This window comes from Triturus cristatus, chromosome 1_2 (genome assembly GCF_964204655.1).
Source record: "Triturus cristatus chromosome 1_2, aTriCri1.1, whole genome shotgun sequence".
Lineage (NCBI taxonomy): Eukaryota > Metazoa > Chordata > Amphibia > Caudata > Salamandridae > Triturus > Triturus cristatus.
The window spans coordinates 350173992-350198990 of record NC_140580.1 but is presented as its reverse complement, the minus strand read 5'-3'; positions in this window follow the sequence as shown (position 1 = coordinate 350198990).

Here is a 24999-nt window from a genome sequence, read left to right as displayed (position 1 = left end):
CTGTCGAATTTTTTCCAGATGGTCAGAAATGGTAATTTTTTAATGTTTAATTTTTTGACTTTAAATGACTATCGCATGTGAATTAGAACTCTTAGAACTAAAATTAGTGTGTTTAGAGTCATTTTAATGCCTGAAATTGTTCTAAATAGAAGCTTCTGAGTAGGAGAAAAAGTCGGTAAAAATGGCAATTTTGGTAACATTGAGGCTTTAAAAAGTAGTTATTCAACATGAGGCACAATCCAAATGACATTTTGAATCAATTTTTCGACAGTCCAAAAAATCAATTTTCTGATGAAAAACGATGACCCGTGACCTGTCGAATTTTCTCCAGATGGTCAAAAATGGTAATTTTTTAATGTTTAACTTATTGACTGTAAATGACTATTTCATGTGAATTAGAACTCTTAGCACTAAAATAAGTGTGTCTAGAGTCATTTTAATGCCTGAAATTGGTCGAAATAGAAGCTTCTGAGTAGGAGAAAAAGTCTGTAAAAATGGCAATTTTGGTCACATTGAGGCTTTAAAAACTAGTTATTCAACAGGAGGCACAATCCAAATTAAATTTTGAATCAATATTTCAACATTCCAAAAAATCAATTTTCTGATGAAAAACGATGACCCGTGACCTGTCGAATTTTCTCCAGATTGTCAGAAATGGTAATTTTTTAATGTTTAATTTTTTGACTGCAAATGACTATTGCATGTGAATTAGAACTCTTAGAACTAAAATTAGTGTGTTTAGAGTCATTTTAATGCCTGAAATTGGTCGAAATAGAAGCTTCTGAGTAGGAGAAAAAGTTTGTAAAAAGGGCAATTTTGGTCACATCGAGGCTTTAAAAACTAGTTATTCAACAGGAGGGACAATCCAAATGACATTTTGAATCAATTTTTCGACAGTCCAAAAAAGCAATTTTCTGATGAAAAACGATGACCCGTGACCTGTCGAATTTTCTCCAGATGGTCAGAAATGGTAATTTTTTAATGTTTAATTTTTTGACTGCAAATGACTATTGCATGTGAATTAGAACTCTTAGAATTAAAATTAGTGTGTTTAGAGTCATTTTAATGCCTGAAATTGGCCGAAATAGAAGCTTCTGAGTAGGAGAAAAAGTCTGTAAAAATGGCAATTTTGGTCACATTGAGGCTTTAAAATGTATTTATTCAACATGAGGCACAATCCAAATAAAATTTTGAATCAATTTTTCGACAGTCCAAAAAATCAATTTTCTGATGAAAAACGATGACCCGTGACCTGTCGAATTTTCTCCAGATGGTCAGAAATGGTAATTTTTTAATGTTTAATTTTTTGACTGTAAATGACTATCGCATGTGAATTAGAACTCTTAGAACTAAAATTAGTGTGTTTAGAGTCATTTTAATGCCTGAAATTGTTCGAAATAGAAGCTTCTGAGTAGGAGAAAAAGTCGGTAAAAATGGCAATTTTGGTAACATTGAGGCTTTAAAAAGTAGTTATTCAACATGAGGCACAATCCAAATGACATTTTGAATCAATTTTTCGACAGTCCAAAAAATCAATTTTCTGATGAAAAACGATGACCCGTGACCTGTCGAATTTTCTCCAGATGGTCAGAAATGGTAATTTTTTAATGTTTAATTTTTTGACTGCAAATGACTATTGCATGTGAATTAGAACTCTTAGAACTAAAATTAGTGTGTTTAGAGTCATTTTAATGCCTGAAATTGGTCGAAATAGAAGCTTCTGAGTAGGAGAAAAAGTTTGTAAAAAGGGCAATTTTGGTCACATCGAGGCTTTAAAAACTAGTTATTCAACAGGAGGGACAATCCAAATGACATTTTGAATCAATTTTTCGACAGTCCAAAAAAGCAATTTTCTGATGAAAAACGATGACCCGTGACCTGTCGAATTTTCTCCAGATGGTCAGAAATGGTAATTTTTTAATGTTTAATTTTTTGACTGCAAATGACTATTGCATGTGAATTAGAACTCTTAGAATTAAAATTAGTGTGTTTAGAGTCATTTTAATGCCTGAAATTGGCCGAAATAGAAGCTTCTGAGTAGGAGAAAAAGTCTGTAAAAATGGCAATTTTGTTCACATTGAGGCTTTAAAATGTATTTATTCAACATGAGGCACAATCCAAATAAAATTTTGAATCAATTTTTCGACAGTCCAAAAAAGCAATTTTCTGATGAAAAACGATGACCCGTGACCTGTCGAATTTTCTCCAGATGGTCAGAAATGGTAATTTTTTAATGTTTAATTTTTTGACTGTAAATGACTATCGCATGTGAATTAGAACTCTTAGAACTAAAATTAGTGTGTTTAGAGTCATTTTAATGCCTGAAATTGTTCGAAATAGAAGCTTCTGAGTAGGAGAAAAAGTCGGTAAAAATGGCAATTTTGGTAACATTGAGGCTTTAAAAAGTAGTTATTCAACACGAGGCACAATCCAAATGACATTTTGAATCAATTTTTCGACAGTCCAAAAAATCAATTTTCTGATGAAAAACGATGACCCGTGACCTGTCGAATTTTCTCCAGATGGTCAAAAATGGTAATTTTTTAATGTTTAACTTATTGACTGTAAATGACTATTTCATGTGAATTAGAACTCTTAGCACTAAAATAAGTGTGTCTAGAGTCATTTTAATGCCTGAAATTGGTCGAAATAGAAGCTTCTGAGTAGGAGAAAAAGTCTGTAAAAATGGCAATTTTGGTCACATTGAGGCTTTAAAAACTAGTTATTCAACAGGAGGGACAATCCAAATGACATTTTGAATCAATTTTTCGACAGTTCAAAAAAGCAATTTTCTGATGAAAAACGATGACCCGTGACCTGTCGAATTTTCTCCAGATGGTCAGAAATGGTAATTTTTTAATGTTTAATTTATTGACTGTAAATGACTATCGCATGTGAATTAGAACTTTTAGAACTAAAATTAGTGTGTTTAGAGTCATTCTAATGCCTGAAATTGGTCGAAATGGAAGCTTCTGAGTAGGAGAAAAAGTCTGTAAAAATGGCAATTTTGGTCACATTGAGGCTTTAAAATGTATTTATTCAACATGAGGCACAATCCAAATTAAATTTTGAATCAATATTTCAACAGTCCAAAAAATCAATTTTCTGATGAAAAACGATGACCCGTGACCTGTCGAATTTTCTCCAGATTGTCAGAAATGGTAATTTTTTAATGTTGAATTTTTTGACTGTAAATGACTATCGCATGTGAATTAGAACTCTTAGAACTAAAATTAGTGTGTTTAGAGTCATTTTAATGCCTGAAATTGTTCGAAATAGAAGTTTCTGAGTAGGAGAAAAAGTCTGTAAAAATGGCAATTTTGGTCACATTGAGGCTTTAAAATGTATTTATTCAACATGAGGCACAATCCAAATAAAATTTTGAATCAATTTTTCGACAGTCCAAAAAAGCAATTTTCTGATGAAAAACGATGACCCGTGACCTGTCGAATTTTCTCCAGATGGTCAGAAATGGTAATTTTTTAATGTTTAATTTTTTGACTGTAAATGACTATCGCATGTGAATTAGAACTCTTAGAACTAAAATTAGTGTGTTTAGAGTCATTTTAATGCCTGAAATTGTTCGAAATAGAAGCTTCTGAGTAGGAGAAAAAGTCGGTAAAAATGGCAATTTTGGTAACATTGAGGCTTTAAAAAGTAGTTATTCAACACGAGGCACAATCCAAATGACATTTTGAATCAATTTTTCGACAGTCCAAAAAATCAATTTTCTGATGAAAAACGATGACCCGTGACCTGTCGAATTTTCTCCAGATGGTCAAAAATGGTAATTTTTTAATGTTTAACTTATTGACTGTAAATGACTATTTCATGTGAATTAGAACTCTTAGCACTAAAATAAGTGTGTCTAGAGTCATTTTAATGCCTGAAATTGGTCGAAATAGAAGCGTCTGAGTAGGAGAAAAAGTCTGTAAAAATGGCAATTTTGGTCACATTGAGGCTTTAAAAACTAGTTATTCAACAGGAGGGACAATCCAAATGACATTTTGAATCAATTTTTCGACAGTTCAAAAAAGCAATTTTCTGATGAAAAACGATGACCCGTGACCTGTCGAATTTTCTCCAGATGGTCAGAAATGGTAATTTTTTAATGTTTAATTTATTGACTGTAAATGACTATCGCATGTGAATTAGAACTTTTAGAACTAAAATTAGTGTGTTTAGAGTCATTCTAATGCCTGAAATTGGTCGAAATGGAAGCTTCTGAGTAGGAGAAAAAGTCTGTAAAAATGGCAATTTTGGTCACATTGAGGCTTTAAAATGTAATTATTCAACATGAGGCACAATCCAAATTAAATTTTGAATCAATATTTCAACAGTCCAAAAAATCAATTTTCTGATGAAAAACGATGACCCGTGACCTGTCGAATTTTCTCCAGATTGTCAGAAATGGTAATTTTTTAATGTTGAATTTTTTGACTGTAAATGACTATCGCATGTGAATTAGAACTCTTAGAACTAAAATTAGTGTGTTTAGAGTCATTTTAATGCCTGAAATTGTTCGAAATAGAAGTTTCTGAGTAGGAGAAAAAGTCTGTAAAAATGGCAATTTTGGTCACATTGAGGCTTTAAAATGTATTTATTCAACATGAGGCACAATCCAAATGAAATTTTGAATCAATTTTTCGACAGTCCAAAAAAGCAATTTTCTGATGAAAAACGATGACCCGTGACCTGTCGAATTTTCTCCAGATGGTCAGAAATGGTAATTTTTTAATGTTTAATTTTTTGACTGCAAATGACTATTGCATGTGAATTAGAACTCTTAGAACTAAAATTAGTGTGTTTAGAGTCATTTTAATGCCTGAAATTGGTCGAAATAGAAGCTTCTGAGTAGGAGAAAAAGTTTGTAAAAAGGGCAATTTTGGTCACATCGAGGCTTTAAAAACTAGTTATTCAACAGGAGGGACAATCCAAATGACATTTTGAATCAATTTTTCGACAGTCCAAAAAAGCAATTTTCTGATGAAAAACGATGACCCGTGACCTGTCGAATTTTCTCCAGATGGTCAGAAATGGTAATTTTTTAATGTTTAATTTTTTGACTGCAAATGACTATTGCATGTGAATTAGAACTCTTAGAATTAAAATTAGTGGGTTTAGAGTCATTTTAATGCCTGAAATTGATCGAAATAGAAACTTCTGAGTAGGGGAAAAAGTCGGTAAAAATGGCAATTTTGGTCACATTGAGGCTTTAAAAAGTAGTTATTCAACAGGAGGGACAATCCAAATGACATTTTGAATCAATTTTTCGACAGTCCAAAAAAGCAATTTTCTGATGAAAAACGATGACCCGTGACCTGTCGAATTTTCTCCAGATGGTCAGAAATGGTAATTTTTTAATGTTTAATTTTTTTACTGCAAATGACTATTGCATGTGAATTAGAACTCTTAGAACTAAAATTAGTGTGTTTAGAGTCATTTTAATGCCTGAAATTGGTCTAAATAGAAGCTTCTGAGTAGGAGAAAAAGTCTGTAAAAATGGCAATTTTGGTCACATTGAGGCTTTAAAATGTATTTATTCAACATGAGGCACAATCCAAATTAAATTTTGAATCAATATTTCGACAGTCCAAAAAATCAATTTTCTGATGAAAAACGATGACCCGTGACCTGTCGAATTTTCTCCAGATTGTCAGAAATGGTAATTTTTTAATGTTTAATTTTTTGACTGCAAATGACTATCGCATGTGAATTAGAACTCTTAGAACTAAAATTAGTGTGTTTAGAGTCATTTTAATGCCTGAAATTGTTCGAAATAGAAGTTTCTGAGTAGGAGAAAAAGTCTGTAAAAATGGCAATTTTGGTCGCATTGAGGCTTTAAAATGTATTTATTCAACATGAGGCACAATCCAAATGAAATTTTGAATCAATTTTTCGACAGTCCAAAAAATCAATTTTCTGATGAAAAACGATGACCCGTGACCTGTCGAATTTTCTCCAGATGGTCAGAAATGGTAATTTTTTAATGCTTAATTTTTTGACTGCAAATGACTATTGCATGTGAATTAGAACTCTTAGAATTCAAATTAGTGTATTAAGAGTCATTTTCATGCCTGAAATTGGTCGAAATAGAAGCTTCTGAGTAGGAGAAAAAGTCTGTAAAAATGGCAATTTTGGTCACATTGAGGCTTTAAAAAGTAGTTATTCAACATGAGGCACAATCTAAATGACATGTTGAATCAATTTTTCGACAGTCCAAAAAATCAATTTTCTGATGAAAAACGATGACCCGTGACCTGACGAGCTTTCTCCAGATGGTCAGAAATGGTAATTTTTCAATGTTTAATTTTTTGTCTGCAAATGACTATTGCATGTGAATTCGAACTCTTAGAACTAAAATTAGTGGGTTTAGAGTCATTTTAATGCCTGAAATTGGTCGAAATAGAGCTTCTGAGTAGGAGAAAAAGTCTGTAAAAATGGCAATTTTGGTCACATTGAGGCTTTAAAAAGCAGTTATTCAACAGGAGGGACAATCCAAATGACATTTTGGATCAATTTTTCGACAGTCCAAAAAAATCAATTTTCTGATGATAAACGATGACCCGTGACCTGTCAAATTTTCTCCAGATGGTCAGAAATGGTAATTTTTTAATGTTTAATTTATTGACTGTAAATGACGATCGCATGTGAATTAGAACTCTTAGAACTAAAATTAGTGTGTTTAGAGTCATTTTAATGCCTGAAATTGGTCGAAATAGAAGCTTCTGAGTAGGAGAAAAAGTCTGTAAAAATGGCAATTTTGGTCACATTGAGGCTTTAAAATGTATTTATTCAACATGAGGCACAATCCAAATAAAATTTTGAATCAATTTTTCGACAGTCCAAAAAAGCAATTTTCTGATGAAAAACGATGACCCGTGACCTGTCGAATTTTTTCCAGATGGTCAGAAATGGTAATTTTTTAATGTTTAATTTTTTGACTTTAAATGACTATCGCATGTGAATTAGAACTCTTAGAACTAAAATTAGTGTGTTTAGAGTCATTTTAATGCCTGAAATTGTTCTAAATAGAAGCTTCTGAGTAGGAGAAAAAGTCGGTAAAAATGGCAATTTTGGTAACATTGAGGCTTTAAAAAGTAGTTATTCAACATGAGGCACAATCCAAATGACATTTTGAATCAATTTTTCGACAGTCCAAAAAATCAATTTTCTGATGAAAAACGATGACCCGTGACCTGTCGAATTTTCTCCAGATGGTCAAAAATGGTAATTTTTTAATGTTTAACTTATTGACTGTAAATGACTATTTCATGTGAATTAGAACTCTTAGCACTAAAATAAGTGTGTCTAGAGTCATTTTAATGCCTGAAATTGGTCGAAATAGAAGCTTCTGAGTAGGAGAAAAAGTCTGTAAAAATGGCAATTTTGGTCACATTGAGGCTTTAAAAACTAGTTATTCAACAGGAGGCACAATCCAAATTAAATTTTGAATCAATATTTCAACATTCCAAAAAATCAATTTTCTGATGAAAAACGATGACCCGTGACCTGTCGAATTTTCTCCAGATTGTCAGAAATGGTAATTTTTTAATGTTTAATTTTTTGACTGCAAATGACTATTGCATGTGAATTAGAACTCTTAGAACTAAAATTAGTGTGTTTAGAGTCATTTTAATGCCTGAAATTGGTCGAAATAGAAGCTTCTGAGTAGGAGAAAAAGTTTGTAAAAAGGGCAATTTTGGTCACATCGAGGCTTTAAAAACTAGTTATTCAACAGGAGGGACAATCCAAATGACATTTTGAATCAATTTTTCGACAGTCCAAAAAAGCAATTTTCTGATGAAAAACGATGACCCGTGACCTGTCGAATTTTCTCCAGATGGTCAGAAATGGTAATTTTTTAATGTTTAATTTTTTGACTGCAAATGACTATTGCATGTGAATTAGAACTCTTAGAATTAAAATTAGTGTGTTTAGAGTCATTTTAATGCCTGAAATTGGCCGAAATAGAAGCTTCTGAGTAGGAGAAAAAGTCTGTAAAAATGGCAATTTTGGTCACATTGAGGCTTTAAAATGTATTTATTCAACATGAGGCACAATCCAAATAAAATTTTGAATCAATTTTTCGACAGTCCAAAAAATCAATTTTCTGATGAAAAACGATGACCCGTGACCTGTCGAATTTTCTCCAGATGGTCAGAAATGGTAATTTTTTAATGTTTAATTTTTTGACTGTAAATGACTATCGCATGTGAATTAGAACTCTTAGAACTAAAATTAGTGTGTTTAGAGTCATTTTAATGCCTGAAATTGTTCGAAATAGAAGCTTCTGAGTAGGAGAAAAAGTCGGTAAAAATGGCAATTTTGGTAACATTGAGGCTTTAAAAAGTAGTTATTCAACATGAGGCACAATCCAAATGACATTTTGAATCAATTTTTCGACAGTCCAAAAAATCAATTTTCTGATGAAAAACGATGACCCGTGACCTGTCGAATTTTCTCCAGATGGTCAGAAATGGTAATTTTTTAATGTTTAAGTTTTTTGACTGCAAATGACTATTGCATGTGAATTAGAACTCTTAGAATTAAAATTAGTGTGTTTAGAGTCATTTTAATGCCTGAAATTGGCCGAAATAGAAGCTTCTGAGTAGGAGAAAAAGTCTGTAAAAATGGCAATTTTGGTCACATTGAGGCTTTAAAATGTATTTATTCAACATGAGGCACAATCCAAATAAAATTTTGAATCAATTTTTCGACAGTCCAAAAAATCAATTTTCTGATGAAAAACGATGACCCGTGACCTGTCGAATTTTCTCCAGATGGTCAGAAATGGTAATTTTTTAATGTTTAATTTTTTGACTGTAAATGACTATCGCATGTGAATTAGAACTCTTAGAACTAAAATTAGTGTGTTTAGAGTCATTTTAATGCCTGAAATTGTTCGAAATAGAAGCTTCTGAGTAGGAGAAAAAGTCGGTAAAAATGGCAATTTTGGTAACATTGAGGCTTTAAAAAGTAGTTATTCAACATGAGGCACAATCCAAATGACATTTTGAATCAATTTTTCGACAGTCCAAAAAATCAATTTTCTGATGAAAAACGATGACCCGTGACCTGTCGAATTTTCTCCAGATGGTCAGAAATGGTAATTTTTTAATGTTTAATTTTTTGACTGCAAATGACTATTGCATGTGAATTAGAACTCTTAGAACTAAAATTAGTGTGTTTAGAGTCATTTTAATGCCTGAAATTGGTCGAAATAGAAGCTTCTGAGTAGGAGAAAAAGTTTGTAAAAAGGGCAATTTTGGTCACATCGAGGCTTTAAAAACTAGTTATTCAACAGGAGGGACAATCCAAATGACATTTTGAATCAATTTTTCGACAGTCCAAAAAAGCAATTTTCTGATGAAAAACGATGACCCGTGACCTGTCGAATTTTCTCCAGATGGTCAGAAATGGTAATTTTTTAATGTTTAATTTTTTGACTGCAAATGACTATTGCATGTGAATTAGAACTCTTAGAATTAAAATTAGTGTGTTTAGAGTCATTTTAATGCCTGAAATTGGCCGAAATAGAAGCTTCTGAGTAGGAGAAAAAGTCTGTAAAAATGGCAATTTTGTTCACATTGAGGCTTTAAAATGTATTTATTCAACATGAGGCACAATCCAAATAAAATTTTGAATCAATTTTTCGACAGTCCAAAAAAGCAATTTTCTGATGAAAAACGATGACCCGTGACCTGTCGAATTTTCTCCAGATGGTCAGAAATGGTAATTTTTTAATGTTTAATTTTTTGACTGTAAATGACTATCGCATGTGAATTAGAACTCTTAGAACTAAAATTAGTGTGTTTAGAGTCATTTTAATGCCTGAAATTGTTCGAAATAGAAGCTTCTGAGTAGGAGAAAAAGTCGGTAAAAATGGCAATTTTGGTAACATTGAGGCTTTAAAAAGTAGTTATTCAACACGAGGCACAATCCAAATGACATTTTGAATCAATTTTTCGACAGTCCAAAAAATCAATTTTCTGATGAAAAACGATGACCCGTGACCTGTCGAATTTTCTCCAGATGGTCAAAAATGGTAATTTTTTAATGTTTAACTTATTGACTTTAAATGACTATTTCATGTGAATTAGAACTCTTAGCACTAAAATAAGTGTGTCTAGAGTCATTTTAATGCCTGAAATTGGTCGAAATAGAAGCTTCTGAGTAGGAGAAAAAGTCTGTAAAAATGGCAATTTTGGTCACATTGAGGCTTTAAAAACTAGTTATTCAACAGGAGGGACAATCCAAATGACATTTTGAATCAATTTTTCGACAGTTCAAAAAAGCAATTTTCTGATGAAAAACGATGACCCGTGACCTGTCGAATTTTCTCCAGATGGTCAGAAATGGTAATTTTTTAATGTTTAATTTATTGACTGTAAATGACTATCGCATGTGAATTAGAACTTTTAGAACTAAAATTAGTGTGTTTAGAGTCATTCTAATGCCTGAAATTGGTCGAAATGGAAGCTTCTGAGTAGGAGAAAAAGTCTGTAAAAATGGCAATTTTGGTCACATTGAGGCTTTAAAATGTATTTATTCAACATGAGGCACAATCCAAATTAAATTTTGAATCAATATTTCAACAGTCCAAAAAATCAATTTTCTGATGAAAAACGATGACCCGTGACCTGTCGAATTTTCTCCAGATTGTCAGAAATGGTAATTTTTTAATGTTGAATTTTTTGACTGTAAATGACTATCGCATGTGAATTAGAACTCTTAGAACTAAAATTAGTGTGTTTAGAGTCATTTTAATGCCTGAAATTGTTCGAAATAGAAGTTTCTGAGTAGGAGAAAAAGTCTGTAAAAATGGCAATTTTGGTCACATTGAGGCTTTAAAATGTATTTATTCAACATGAGGCACAATCCAAATGAAATTTTGAATCAATTTTTCGACAGTCCAAAAAAGCAATTTTCTGATGAAAAACGATGACCCGTGACCTGTCGAATTTTCTCCAGATGGTCAGAAATGGTAATTTTTTAATGTTTAATTTTTTGACTGCAAATGACTATTGCATGTGAATTAGAACTCTTAGAACTAAAATTAGTGTGTTTAGAGTCATTTTAATGCCTGAAATTGGTCGAAATAGAAGCTTCTGAGTAGGAGAAAAAGTTTGTAAAAAGGGCAATTTTGGTCACATCGAGGCTTTAAAAACTAGTTATTCAACAGGAGGGACAATCCAAATGACATTTTGAATCAATTTTTCGACAGTCCAAAAAAGCAATTTTCTGATGAAAAACGATGACCCGTGACCTGTCGAATTTTCTCCAGATGGTCAGAAATGGTAATTTTTTAATGTTTAATTTTTTGACTGCAAATGACTATTGCATGTGAATTAGAACTCTTAGAATTAAAATTAGTGGGTTTAGAGTCATTTTAATGCCTGAAATTGATTGAAATAGAAACTTCTGAGTAGGGGAAAAAGTCGGTAAAAATGGCAATTTTGGTCACATTGAGGCTTTAAAAAGTAGTTATTCAACAGGAGGGACAATCCAAATGACATTTTGAATCAATTTTTCGACAGTCCAAAAAAGCAATTTTCTGATGAAAAACGATGACCCGTGACCTGTCGAATTTTCTCCAGATGGTCAGGAATGGTAATTTTTTAATGTTTAATTTTTTGACTGCAAATGACTATTGCATGTGAATTAGAACTCTTAGAACTAAAATTAGTGTGTTTAGAGTCATTTTAATGCCTGAAATTGGTCTAAATAGAAGCTTCTGAGTAGGAGAAAAAGTCTGTAAAAATGGCAATTTTGGTCACATTGAGGCTTTAAAATGTATTTATTCAACATGAGGCACAATCCAAATTAAATTTTGAATCAATATTTCGACAGTCCAAAAAATCAATTTTCTGATGAAAAACGATGACCCGTAACCTGTCGAATTTTCTCCAGATTGTCAGAAATGGTAATTTTTTAATGTTTAATTTTTTGACTGCAAATGACTATCGCATGTGAATTAGAACTCTTAGAACTAAAATTAGTGTGTTTAGAGTCATTTTAATGCCTGAAATTGTTCGAAATAGAAGTTTCTGAGTAGAAGAAAAAGTCTGTAAAAATGGCAATTTTGGTCGCATTGAGGCTTTAAAATGTATTTATTCAACATGAGGCACAATCCAAATGAAATTTTGAATCAATTTTTCGACAGTCCAAAAAATCAATTTTCTGATGAAAAACGATGACCCGTGACCTGTCGAATTTTCTCCAGATGGTCAGAAATGGTAATTTTTTAATGCTTAATTTTTTGACTGCAAATGACTATTGCATGTGAATTAGAACTCTTAGAATTCAAATTAGTGTATTAAGAGTCATTTTCATGCCTGAAATTGGTCGAAATAGAAGCTTCTGAGTAGGAGAAAAAGTCTGTAAAAATGGCAATTTTGGTCACATTGAGGCTTTAAAAAGTAGTTATTCAACATGAGGCACAATCTAAATGACATGTTGAATCAATTTTTCGACAGTCCAAAAAATCAATTTTCTGATGAAAAACGATGACCCGTGACCTGACGAGCTTTCTCCAGATGGTCAGAAATGGTAATTTTTTAATGTTTAATTTATTGACTGTAAATGACGATCGCATGTGAATTAGAACTCTTAGAACTAAAATTAGTGTGTTTAGAGTCATTTTAATGCCTGAAATTGGTCGAAATAGAAGCTTCTGAGTAGGAGAAAAAGTCTGTAAAAATGGCAATTTTGGTCACATTGAGGCTTTAAAATGTATTTATTCAACATGAGGCACAATCCAAATAAAATTTTGAATCAATTTTTCGACAGTCCAAAAAAGCAATTTTCTGATGAAAAACGATGACCCGTGACCTGTCGAATTTTTTCCAGATGGTCAGAAATGGTAATTTTTTAATGTTTAATTTTTTGACTTTAAATGACTATCGCATGTGAATTAGAACTCTTAGAACTAAAATTAGTGTGTTTAGAGTCATTTTAATGCCTGAAATTGTTCTAAATAGAAGCTTCTGAGTAGGAGAAAAAGTCGGTAAAAATGGCAATTTTGGTAACATTGAGGCTTTAAAAAGTAGTTATTCAACATGAGGCACAATCCAAATGACATTTTGAATCAATTTTTCGACAGTCCAAAAAATCAATTTTCTGATGAAAAACGATGACCCGTGACCTGTCGAATTTTCTCCAGATGGTCAAAAATGGTAATTTTTTAATGTTTAACTTATTGACTGTAAATGACTATTTCATGTGAATTAGAACTCTTAGCACTAAAATAAGTGTGTCTAGAGTCATTTTAATGCCTGAAATTGGTCGAAATAGAAGCTTCTGAGTAGGAGAAAAAGTCTGTAAAAATGGCAATTTTGGTCACATTGAGGCTTTAAAAACTAGTTATTCAACAGGAGGCACAATCCAAATTAAATTTTGAATCAATATTTCAACAGTCCAAAAAATCAATTTTCTGATGAAAAACGATGACCCGTGACCTGTCGAATTTTCTCCAGATTGTCAGAAATGGTAATTTTTTAATGTTTAATTTTTTGACTGCAAATGACTATTGCATGTGAATTAGAACTCTTAGAACTAAAATTAGTGTGTTTAGAGTCATTTTAATGCCTGAAATTGGTCGAAATAGAAGCTTCTGAGTAGGAGAAAAAGTTTGTAAAAAGGGCAATTTTGGTCACATCGAGGCTTTAAAAACTAGTTATTCAACAGGAGGGACAATCCAAATGACATTTTGAATCAATTTTTCGACAGTCCAAAAAAGCAATTTTCTGATGAAAAACGATGACCCGTGACCTGTCGAATTTTCTCCAGATGGTCAGAAATGGTAATTTTTTAATGTTTAATTTTTTGACTGCAAATGACTATTGCATGTGAATTAGAACTCTTAGAATTAAAATTAGTGTGTTTAGAGTCATTTTAATGCCTGAAATTGGCCGAAATAGAAGCTTCTGAGTAGGAGAAAAAGTCTGTAAAAATGGCAATTTTGGTCACATTGAGGCTTTAAAATGTATTTATTCAACATGAGGCACAATCCAAATAAAATTTTGAATCAATTTTTCGACAGTCCAAAAAATCAATTTTCTGATGAAAAACGATGACCCGTGACCTGTCGAATTTTCTCCAGATGGTCAGAAATGGTAATTTTTTAATGTTTAATTTTTTGACTGTAAATGACTATCGCATGTGAATTAGAACTCTTAGAACTAAAATTAGTGTGTTTAGAGTCATTTTAATGCCTGAAATTGTTCGAAATAGAAGCTTCTGAGTAGGAGAAAAAGTCGGTAAAAATGGCAATTTTGGTAACATTGAGGCTTTAAAAAGTAGTTATTCAACATGAGGCACAATCCAAATGACATTTTGAATCAATTTTTCGACAGTCCAAAAAATCAATTTTCTGATGAAAAACGATGACCTGTGACCTGTCGAATTTTCTCCAGATGGTCAGAAATGGTAATTTTTTAATGTTTAATTTTTTGACTGCAAATGACTATTGCATGTGAATTAGAACTCTTAGAACTAAAATTAGTGTGTTTAGAGTCATTTTAATGCCTGAAATTGGTCGAAATAGAAGCTTCTGAGTAGGAGAAAAAGTTTGTAAAAAGGGCAATTTTGGTCACATCGAGGCTTTAAAAACTAGTTATTCAACAGGAGGGACAATCCAAATGACATTTTGAATCAATTTTTCGACAGTCCAAAAAAGCAATTTTCTGATGAAAAACGATGACCCGTGACCTGTCGAATTTTCTCCAGATGGTCAAAAATGGTAATTTTTTAATGTTTAACTTATTGACTGTAAATGACTATTTCATGTGAATTAGAACTCTTAGCACTAAAATAAGTGTGTCTAGAGTCATTTTAATGCCTGAAATTGGTCGAAATAGAAGCTTCTGAGTAGGAGAAAAAGTCTGTAAAAATGGCAATTTTGGTCACATTGAGGCTTTAAAAACTAGTTATTCAACAGGAGGCACAATCCAAATTAAATTTTGAATCAATATTTCAACAGTCCAAAAAATCAATTTTCTGATGAAAAACGATGACCCGTGACCTGTCGAATTTTCTCCAGATTGTCAGAAATGGTAATTTTTTAATGTTTAATTTTTTGACTGCAAATGACTATTGCATGTGAATTAGAACTCTTAGAACTAAAATTAGTGTGTTTAGAGTCATTTTAATGCCTGAAATTGGTCGAAATAGAAGCTTCTGAGTAGGAGAAAAAGTTTGTAAAAAGGGCAATTTTGGTCACATCGAGGCTTTAAAAACTAGTTATTCAACAGGAGGGACAATCCAAATGACATTTTGAATCAATTTTTCGACAGTCCAAAAAAGCAATTTTCTGATGAAAAACGATGACCCGTGACCTGTCGAATTTTCTCCAGATGGTCAGAAATGGTAATTTTTTAATGTTTAATTTTTTGACTGCAAATGACTATTGCATGTGAATTAGAACTCTTAGAATTAAAATTAGTGTGTTTAGAGTCATTTTAATGCCTGAAATTGGCCGAAATAGAAGCTTCTGAGTAGGAGAAAAAGTCTGTAAAAATGGCAATTTTGGTCACATTGAGGCTTTAAAATGTATTTATTCAACATGAGGCACAATCCAAATAAAATTTTGAATCAATTTTTCGACAGTCCAAAAAATCAATTTTCTGATGAAAAACGATGACCCGTGACCTGTCGAATTTTCTCCAGATGGTCAGAAATGGTAATTTTTTAATGTTTAATTTTTTGACTGTAAATGACTATCGCATGTGAATTAGAACTCTTAGAACTAAAATTAGTGTGTTTAGAGTCATTTTAATGCCTGAAATTGTTCGAAATAGAAGCTTCTGAGTAGGAGAAAAAGTCGGTAAAAATGGCAATTTTGGTAACATTGAGGCTTTAAAAAGTAGTTATTCAACATGAGGCACAATCCAAATGACATTTTGAATCAATTTTTCGACAGTCCAAAAAATCAATTTTCTGATGAAAAACGATGACCCGTGACCTGTCGAATTTTCTCCAGATGGTCAGAAATGGTAATTTTTTAATGTTTAATTTTTTGACTGCAAATGACTATTGCATGTGAATTAGAACTCTTAGAACTAAAATTAGTGTGTTTAGAGTCATTTTAATGCCTGAAATTGGTCGAAATAGAAGCTTCTGAGTAGGAGAAAAAGTTTGTAAAAAGGGCAATTTTGGTCACATCGAGGCTTTAAAAACTAGTTATTCAACAGGAGGGACAATCCAAATGACATTTTGAATCAATTTTTCGACAGTCCAAAAAAGCAATTTTCTGATGAAAAACGATGACCCGTGACCTGTCGAATTTTCTCCAGATGGTCAGAAATGGTAATTTTTTAATGTTTAATTTTTTGACTGCAAATGACTATTGCATGTGAATTAGAACTCTTAGAATTAAAATTAGTGTGTTTAGAGTCATTTTAATGCCTGAAATTGGCCGAAATAGAAGCTTCTGAGTAGGAGAAAAAGTCTGTAAAAATGGCAATTTTGGTCACATTGAGGCTTTAAAATGTATTTATTCAACATGAGGCACAATCCAAATAAAATTTTGAATCAATTTTTCGACAGTCCAAAAAATCAATTTTCTGATGAAAAACGATGACCCGTGACCTGTCGAATTTTCTCCAGATGGTCAGAAATGGTAATTTTTTAATGTTTAATTTTTTGACTGTAAATGACTATCGCATGTGAATTAGAACTCTTAGAACTAAAATTAGTGTGTTTAGAGTCATTTTAATGCCTGAAATTGTTCGAAATAGAAGCTTCTGAGTAGGAGAAAAAGTCGGTAAAAATGGCAATTTTGGTAACATTGAGGCTTTAAAAAGTAGTTATTCAACATGAGGCACAATCCAAATGACATTTTGAATCAATTTTTCGACAGTCCAAAAAATCAATTTTCTGATGAAAAACGATGACCCGTGACCTGTCGAATTTTCTCCAGATGGTCAAAAATGGTAATTTTTTAATGTTTAACTTATTGACTGTAAATGACTATTTCATGTGAATTAGAACTCTTAGCACTAAAATAAGTGTGTCTAGAGTCATTTTAATGCCTGAAATTGGTCGAAATAGAAGCTTCTGAGTAGGAGAAAAAGTCTGTAAAAATGGCAATTTTGGTCACATTGAGGCTTTAAAAACTAGTTATTCAACAGGAGGGACAATCCAAATGACATTTTGAATCAATTTTTCGACAGTTCAAAAAAGCAATTTTCTGATGAAAAACGATGACCCGTGACCTGTCGAATTTTCTCCAGATGGTCAGAAATGGTAATTTTTTAATGTTTAATTTATTGACTGTAAATGACTATCGCATGTGAATTAGAACTTTTAGAACTAAAATTAGTGTGTTTAGAGTCATTCTAATGCCTGAAATTGGTCGAAATGGAAGCTTCTGAGTAGGAGAAAAAGTCTATAAAAATTGCAATTTTGGTCACATTGAGGCTTTAAAATGTATTTATTCAACATGAGGCACAATCCAAATTAAATTTTGAATCAATATTTCAACAGTCCAAAAAATCAATTTTCTGATGAAAAACGATGACCCGTGACCTGTCGAATTTTCTCCAGATTGTCAGAAATGGTAATTTTTTAATGTTGAATTTTTTGACTGTAAATGACTATCGCATGTGAATTAGAACTCTTAGAACTAAAATTAGTGTGTTTAGAGTCATTTTAATGCCTGAAATTGTTCGAAATAGAAGTTTCTGAGTAGGAGAAAAAGTCTGTAAAAATGGCAATTTTGGTCACATTGAGGCTTTAAAATGTATTTATTCAACATGAGGCACAATCCAAATGAAATTTTGAATCAATTTTTCGACAGTCCAAAAAAGCAATTTTCTGATGAAAAACGATGACCCGTGACCTGTCGAATTTTCTCCAGATGGTCAGAAATGGTAATTTTTTAATGTTTAACTTATTGACTGTAAATGACTATCGCATGTGAATTAGAACTCTTAGAACTAAAATTAGTGTGTTTAGAGTAATTTAAATGCCTGAAATTGGTCGAAATTGAAGCTTCTGAGTAGGAGAAAAAGTCTGTAAAAATGGCAATTTTGGTCACATTGAGGCTTTAAAATGTATTTATTCAACATGAGGCACAATCCAAATGACATTTTGAATCAATTTTTCGACAGTCCAAAAAATCAATTTTCTGATGAAAAACGATGACCCGTGACCTGTCGAATTTTCTCCAGATGGTCAAAAATGGTAATTTTTTAATGTTTAATTTTTTGACTGCAAATGACTATTGCATGTGAATTAGAACTCTTATAATTAAAATTAGTGTGTTTAGAGTCATTTTAATGCCTGAAATTGGTCGAAATAGAAGCTTCTGAGTAGGAGAAAAAGTTAGTAAAAAGGGCAATTTTGGTCACATCGAGGCTTTAAAAACTAGTTATTCAACAGGAGGGACAATCCAAATGACATTTTGAATCAATTTTTCGACAGTCCAAAAAAGCAATTTTCTGATGAAAAACGATGACCCGTGACCTGTCGAATTTTCTCCAGATGGTCAGAAATGGTAATTTTTTAATGTTTAATTTTTTGACTGCAAATGACTATTGCATGTGAATTAGAACTCTTAGAATTAAAATTAGTGTGTTTAGAGTAATTTTAATGCCTGAAATTGGTCGAAATAGAAGCTTCTGAGTAGGAGAAAAAGTCTGTAAAAATGGCAATTTTGGTCACATTGAGGCTTTAAAATGTATTTATTCAACATGAGGCACAATCCAAATGAAATTTTGAATCAATTTTTCGAGAGTCCAAAAAATCAATTTTCTGATGAAAAACGATGACGTGACCTGTCGAATTTTCTCCAGATGGTCAGAAATGGTAATTTTTTAATGTTTAATTTTTTGACTGTAAATGACTATCGCATGTGAATTAGAACTCTTAGCACTAAAATAAGTGAGTCTAGAGTCATTTTAATGCCTGAAATTGGTCGAAATAGAAGCTTCTGAGTAGGAGAAAAAGTCTGTAAAAATGGCAATTTTGGTCACATTGAGGCTTTAAAAAGTAGTTATTCAACATGAGGCACAATCCAAATGACATTTTGAATCAATTTTTCGACAGTCCAAAAAATCAATTTTCTGATGAAAAACGATGACCCGTGACCTGTCGAATTTTCTCCAGATGGTCAGAAATGGTAATTTTTTAATGTTTAACTTATTGACTGTAAATGACTATCGCATGTGAATTAGAACTCTTAGAACTAAAATTAGTGTGTTTAGAGTCATTTTAATGCCTGAAATTGGTCGAAATTGAAGCTTCTGAGTAGGAGAAAAAGTCTGTAAAAATGGCAATTTTGGTCACATTGAGGCTTTAAAATGTATTTATTCAACATGAGGCACAATCCAAATAAAATTTTGAATCAATTTTTCGACAGCCCAAAAAATCAATTTTCTGATGAAAAACGATGACCCGTGACCTGTCGAATTTTCTCCAGATGGTCAAAAATGGTAATTTTTTAATGTTTAATTTTTTGACTGCAAATGACTATTGCATGTGAATTAGAACTCTTAGCACTAAAATAAGTGTGTCTAGAGTCATTTTAATGCCTGAAATTGGTCGAAATAGAAGCGTCTGAGTAGGAGAAAAAGTCTGTAAAAATGGCAATTTTGGTCACATTGAGGCTTTAAAAACTAGTTATTCAACAGGAGGGACAATCCTAATGACATTTTGAATCAATTTTTCGACAGTTCAAAAAAGCAATTTTCTGATGAAAAACGATGACCCATGACCTGTCGAATTTTCTCCAGATGGTCAGAAATGGTAATTTTTTAATGTGTAATTTATTGACTGTAAATGACTATCGCATGTGAATTAGAACTTTTAGAACTAAAATTAGTGTGTTTAGAGTCATTCTAATGCCTGAAATTGGTCGAAATGGAAGCTTCTGAGTAGGAGAAAAAGTCTGTAAAAATGGCAATTTTGGTCACATTGAGGCTTTAAAATTTATTTATTCAACATGAGGCACAATCCAAATTAAATTTTGAATCAATATTTCAACAGTCCAAAAAATAAATTTTCTGATGAAAAACGATGACTCGTGACCTGTCGAATTTTCTCCAGATGGTCAGAAATGGTAATTTTTTAATGTTTAATTTATTGACTGTAAATGACTATCGCATGTGAATTAGAACTTTTAGAACTAAAATTAGTGTGTTTAGAGTCATTCTAATGCCTGAAATTGGTCGAAATGGAAGCTTCTGAGTAGGAGAAAAAGTCTGTAAAAATGGCAATTTTGGTCACATTGAGGCTTTAAAATGTATTTATTCAACATGAGGCACAATCCAAATGACATTTTGAATCAATTTTTCGACAGTCCAAAAAAGCAATTTTCTGATGAAAAACGATGACCCGTGACCTGTCGAATTTTCTCCAGATGGTCAGAAATGGTAATTTTTTAATGTTTAATTTTTTGACTGCAAATGACTATTGCATGTGAATTAGAACTCTTAGAACTAAAATTAGTGTGTTTAGAGTCATTTTAATGCCTGAAATTGGTCGAAATAGAAGCTTCTGAGTAGGAGAAAAAGTTTGTAAAAAGGGCAATTTTGGTCACATCGAGGCTTTAAAAACTAGTTATTCAACAGGAGGGACAATCCAAATGACATTTTGAATCAATTTTTCGACAGTTCAAAAAAGCAATTTTCTGATGAAAAACGATGACCCGTGACCTGTCGAATTTTCTCCAGATGGTCAGAAATGGTAATTTTTTAATGTTTAATTTTTTGACTGCAAATGACTATTGCATGTGAATTAGAACTCTTAGAATTAAAATTAGTGTGTTTAGAGTCATTTTAATGCCTGAAATTGGTCGAAATAGAAGCTTCTGAGTAGGAGAAAAAGTCTGTAAAAATGGCAATTTTGGTCACATTGAGGCTTTAAAATGTATTTATTCAACATGAGGCACAATCCAAATGAAATTTTGAATCAATTTTTCGACAGTCCAAAAAATCAATTTTCTGATGAAAAACGATGACCCGTGACCTGTCGAATTTTCTCCAGATGGTCAGAAATGGTAATTTTTTAATGTTTAATTTTTTGACTGTAAATGACTATCGCATGTGAATTAGAACTCTTAGCACTAAAATAAGTGTGTCTAGAGTCATTTTAATGCCTGAAATTGGTCGAAATAGAAGCTTCTGAGTAGGAGAAAAAGTCTGTAAAAATGGCAATTTTGGTCACATTGAGGCTTTAAAAACTAGTTATTCAACAGGAGGGACAATCCAAATGACATTTTGAATCAATTTTTCGACAGTTCAAAAAAGCAATTTTCTGATGAAAAACGATGACCCGTGATCTGTCGAATTTTCTCCAGATGGTCAGAAATGGTAATTTTTTAATGTTTAATTTATTGACTGTAAATGACTATCGCATGTGAATTAGAACTTTTAGAACTAAAATTAGTGTGTTTAGAGTCATTCTAATGCCTGAAATTGGTCGAAATGGAAGCTTCTGAGTAGGAGAAAAAGTCTGTAAAAATGGCAATTTTGGTCACATTGAGGCTTTAAAATGTATTTATTCAACATGCGGCACAATCCAAATTAAATTTTGAATCAATATTTCAACAGTCCAAAAAATCAATTTTCTGATGAAAAACGATGACCCGTGACCTGTCGAATTTTCTCCAGATGGTCAGAAATGGTAATTTTTTAATGTTAAATTTTTTGTCTGCAAATGAATATTGCATGTGAATTAGAACTCTTAGAACTAAAATTAGTGTGTTTAGAGTCATTTTAATGCCTGAAATTGGTCGAAATAGAAGCTTCTGAGTAGGAGAAAATGTCTGTAAAAAGGGCAATTTTGGTCACATCGAGGCTTTAAAAACTAGTTATTCAACAGGAGGGACAATCCAAATGACATTTTGAATCAATTTTTCGACAGTTCAAAAAAGCAATTTTCTGATGAAAAACGATGACCCGTGACCTGTCGAATTTTCTCAAGATGGTCAGAAATGGTAATTTTTTAATGTTTAATTTATTGACTGTAAATGACTATCGCATGTGAATTAGAACTCTTAGAACTAAAATTAGTGTGTTTAGAGTCATTCTAATGCCTGAAATTGGTCGAAATGGAAGCTTCTGAGGAGGAGAAAAAGTCTGTAAAAATGGCAATTTTGGTCACATTGAGGCTTTAAAATGTATTTATTCAACATGAGCAATCCAAATGGAATTTTGAATCAATTTTTCGACAGTCCAAAAAAGCAATTTTCTGATGAAAAACTATGACCCGTGACCTGTCGAATTTTCTCCAGATGGTCAGAAATGGTAATTTTTTAATGTTTAATTTTTTGACTGCAAATGACTATTGCATGTGAATTAGAACTCTTAGAACTAAAATTAGTGTGTTTAGAGTCATTTTAATGCCTGAAATTGGTCGAAATAGAAGCTTCTGAGTAGGAGAAAAAGTTTGTAAAAATTGCAATTTTGGTCACATTGAGGCTTTAAAAAGTAGTTATTCAACATGAGGCACAATCTAAATTACATTTTGAATCAATTTTTCGACAGTCCAAAAAATCAATTTTCTGATGAAAAACGATGACCCGTGACCTGACGAGCTTTCTCCAGATGGTCAGAAATGGTAATTTTTTAATGTTTAATTTTTTGACTGCAAATGACTATTGCATGTGAATTAGAACTCTTAGAATTAAAATTAGTGGGTTTAGAGTCATTTTAATGCCTGAAATTGATCGAAATAGAAACTTCTGAGTAGGGGAAAAAGTCGGTAAAAATGGCAATTTTGGTCACATTGAGGCTTTAAAAAGTAGTTATTCAACATGAGGCATAATCCAAATGACATTTTGAATCAATTTTTCGACAGTCCAAAAAATCAAATTTCTGATGAAAAACGATGATCCGTGACCTGTCGAACTTTCTCCAGATGGTCAGAAATGGTAATTTTTTAATGTTAAATTTTTTGTCTGCAAATGAATATTGCATGTGAATTAGAACTCTTAGAACTAAAATTAGTGTGTTTAGAGTCATTTTAATGCCTGAAATTGGTCTAAATAGAAGCTTCTGAGTAGGAGAAAAAGTCTGTAAAAAGGGCAATTTTGGTCACATCGAGGCTTTAAAAACTAGTTATTCAACAGGAGGGACAATCCAAATGACATTTTGAATCAATTTTTCGACAGTTCAAAAAAGCAATTTTCTGATGAAAAACGATGACCCGTGACCTGTCGAATTTTCTCCAGATGGTCAGAAATGGTAATTTTTTAATGTTTAATTTATTGACTGTAAATGACTATCGCATGTGAATTAGAACTCTTAGAACTAAAATTAGTGTGTTTAGAGTCATTTTAATGCCTGAAATTGGTCGAAATAGAAACTTCTGAGTAGGAGAAAAAGTTTGTAAAAATTGCAATTTTGGTCACATTGAGGCTTTAAAAAGTAGTTATTCAACATGAGGCACAATCTAAATTACATTTTGAATCAATTTTTCGACAGTCCAAAAAATCAATTTTCTGATGAAAAACGATGACCCGTGACCTGACGAGCTTTCTCCAGATGGTCAGAAATGGTAATTTTTTAATGTTTAATTTTTTGACTGCAAATGACTATTGCATGTGAATTAGAACTCTTAGAATTAAAATTAGTGGGTTTAGAGTCATTTTAATGCCTGAAATTGATCGAAATAGAAACTTCTGAGTAGGGGAAAAAGTCGGTAAAAATGGCAATTTTGGTCACATTGAGGCTTTAAAAAGTAGTTATTCAACATGAGGCATAATCCAAATGACATTTTGAATCAATTTTTCGACAGTCCAAAAAATCAAATTTCTGATGAAAAACGATGATCCGTGACCTGTCGAACTTTCTCCAGATGGTCAGAAATGGTAATTTTTTAATGTTAAATTTTTTGTCTGCAAATGAATATTGCATGTGAATTAGAACTCTTAGAACTAAAATTAGTGTGTTTAGAGTCATTTTAATGCCTGAAATTGGTCGAAATAGAAGCTTCTGAGTAGGAGAAAATGTCTGTAAAAAGGGCAATTTTGGTCACATCGAGGCTTTAAAAACTAGTTATTCAACAGGAGGGACAATCCAAATGACATTTTGAATCAATTTTTCGACAGTTCAAAAAAGCAATTTTCTGATGAAAAACGATGACCCGTGACCTGTCGAATTTTCTCCAGATGGTCAGAAATGGTAATTTTTTAATGTTTAATTTATTGACTGTAAATGACTATCGCATGTGAATTAGAACTCTTAGAACTAAAATTAGTGTGTTTAGAGTCATTCTAATGCCTGAAATTGGTCGAAATGGAAGCTTCTGAGTAGGAGAAAAAGTCTGTAAAAATGGCAATTTTGGTCACATTGAGGCTTTAAAATGTATTTATTCAACATGAGGCACAATCCAAATGAAATTTTGAATCAATTTTTTGACAGTCCAAAAAAGCTATTTTCTGATGAAAAACGATGACCCGTGACCTGTCGAATTTTCTCCAGATGGTCAGAAATGGTAATTTTTTAATGTTTAATTTTTTGACTGCAAATGACTATTGCATGTGAATTAGAACTCTTAGAACTAAAATTAGTGTGTTTAGAGTCATTTTAATGCCTGAAATTGGTCGAAATAGAAGCTTCTGAGTAGGAGAAAAAGTTTGTAAAAAGGGCAATTTTGGTCACATCGAGGCTTTAAAAACTAGTTATTCAACAGGAGGGACAATCCAAATGACATTTTGAATCAATTTTTCGACAGTCCAAAAAAGCAATTTTCTGATGAAAAACGATGACCCGTGACCTGTCGAATTTTCTCCAGATGGTCAGAAATGGTAATTTTTTAATGTTTAGTTTTTTGACTGCAAATGACTATTGCATGTGAATTAGAACTCTTAGAATTAAAATTAGTGGGTTTAGAGTCATTTTAATGCCTGAAATTGATCGAAATAGAAACTTCTGAGTAGGGGAAAAAGTCGGTAAAAATGGTAATTTTGGTCACATTGAGGCTTTAAAAAGTAGTTATTCAACATGAGGCACAATCCAAATGACATTTTGAATCAATTTTTCGACAGTCCAA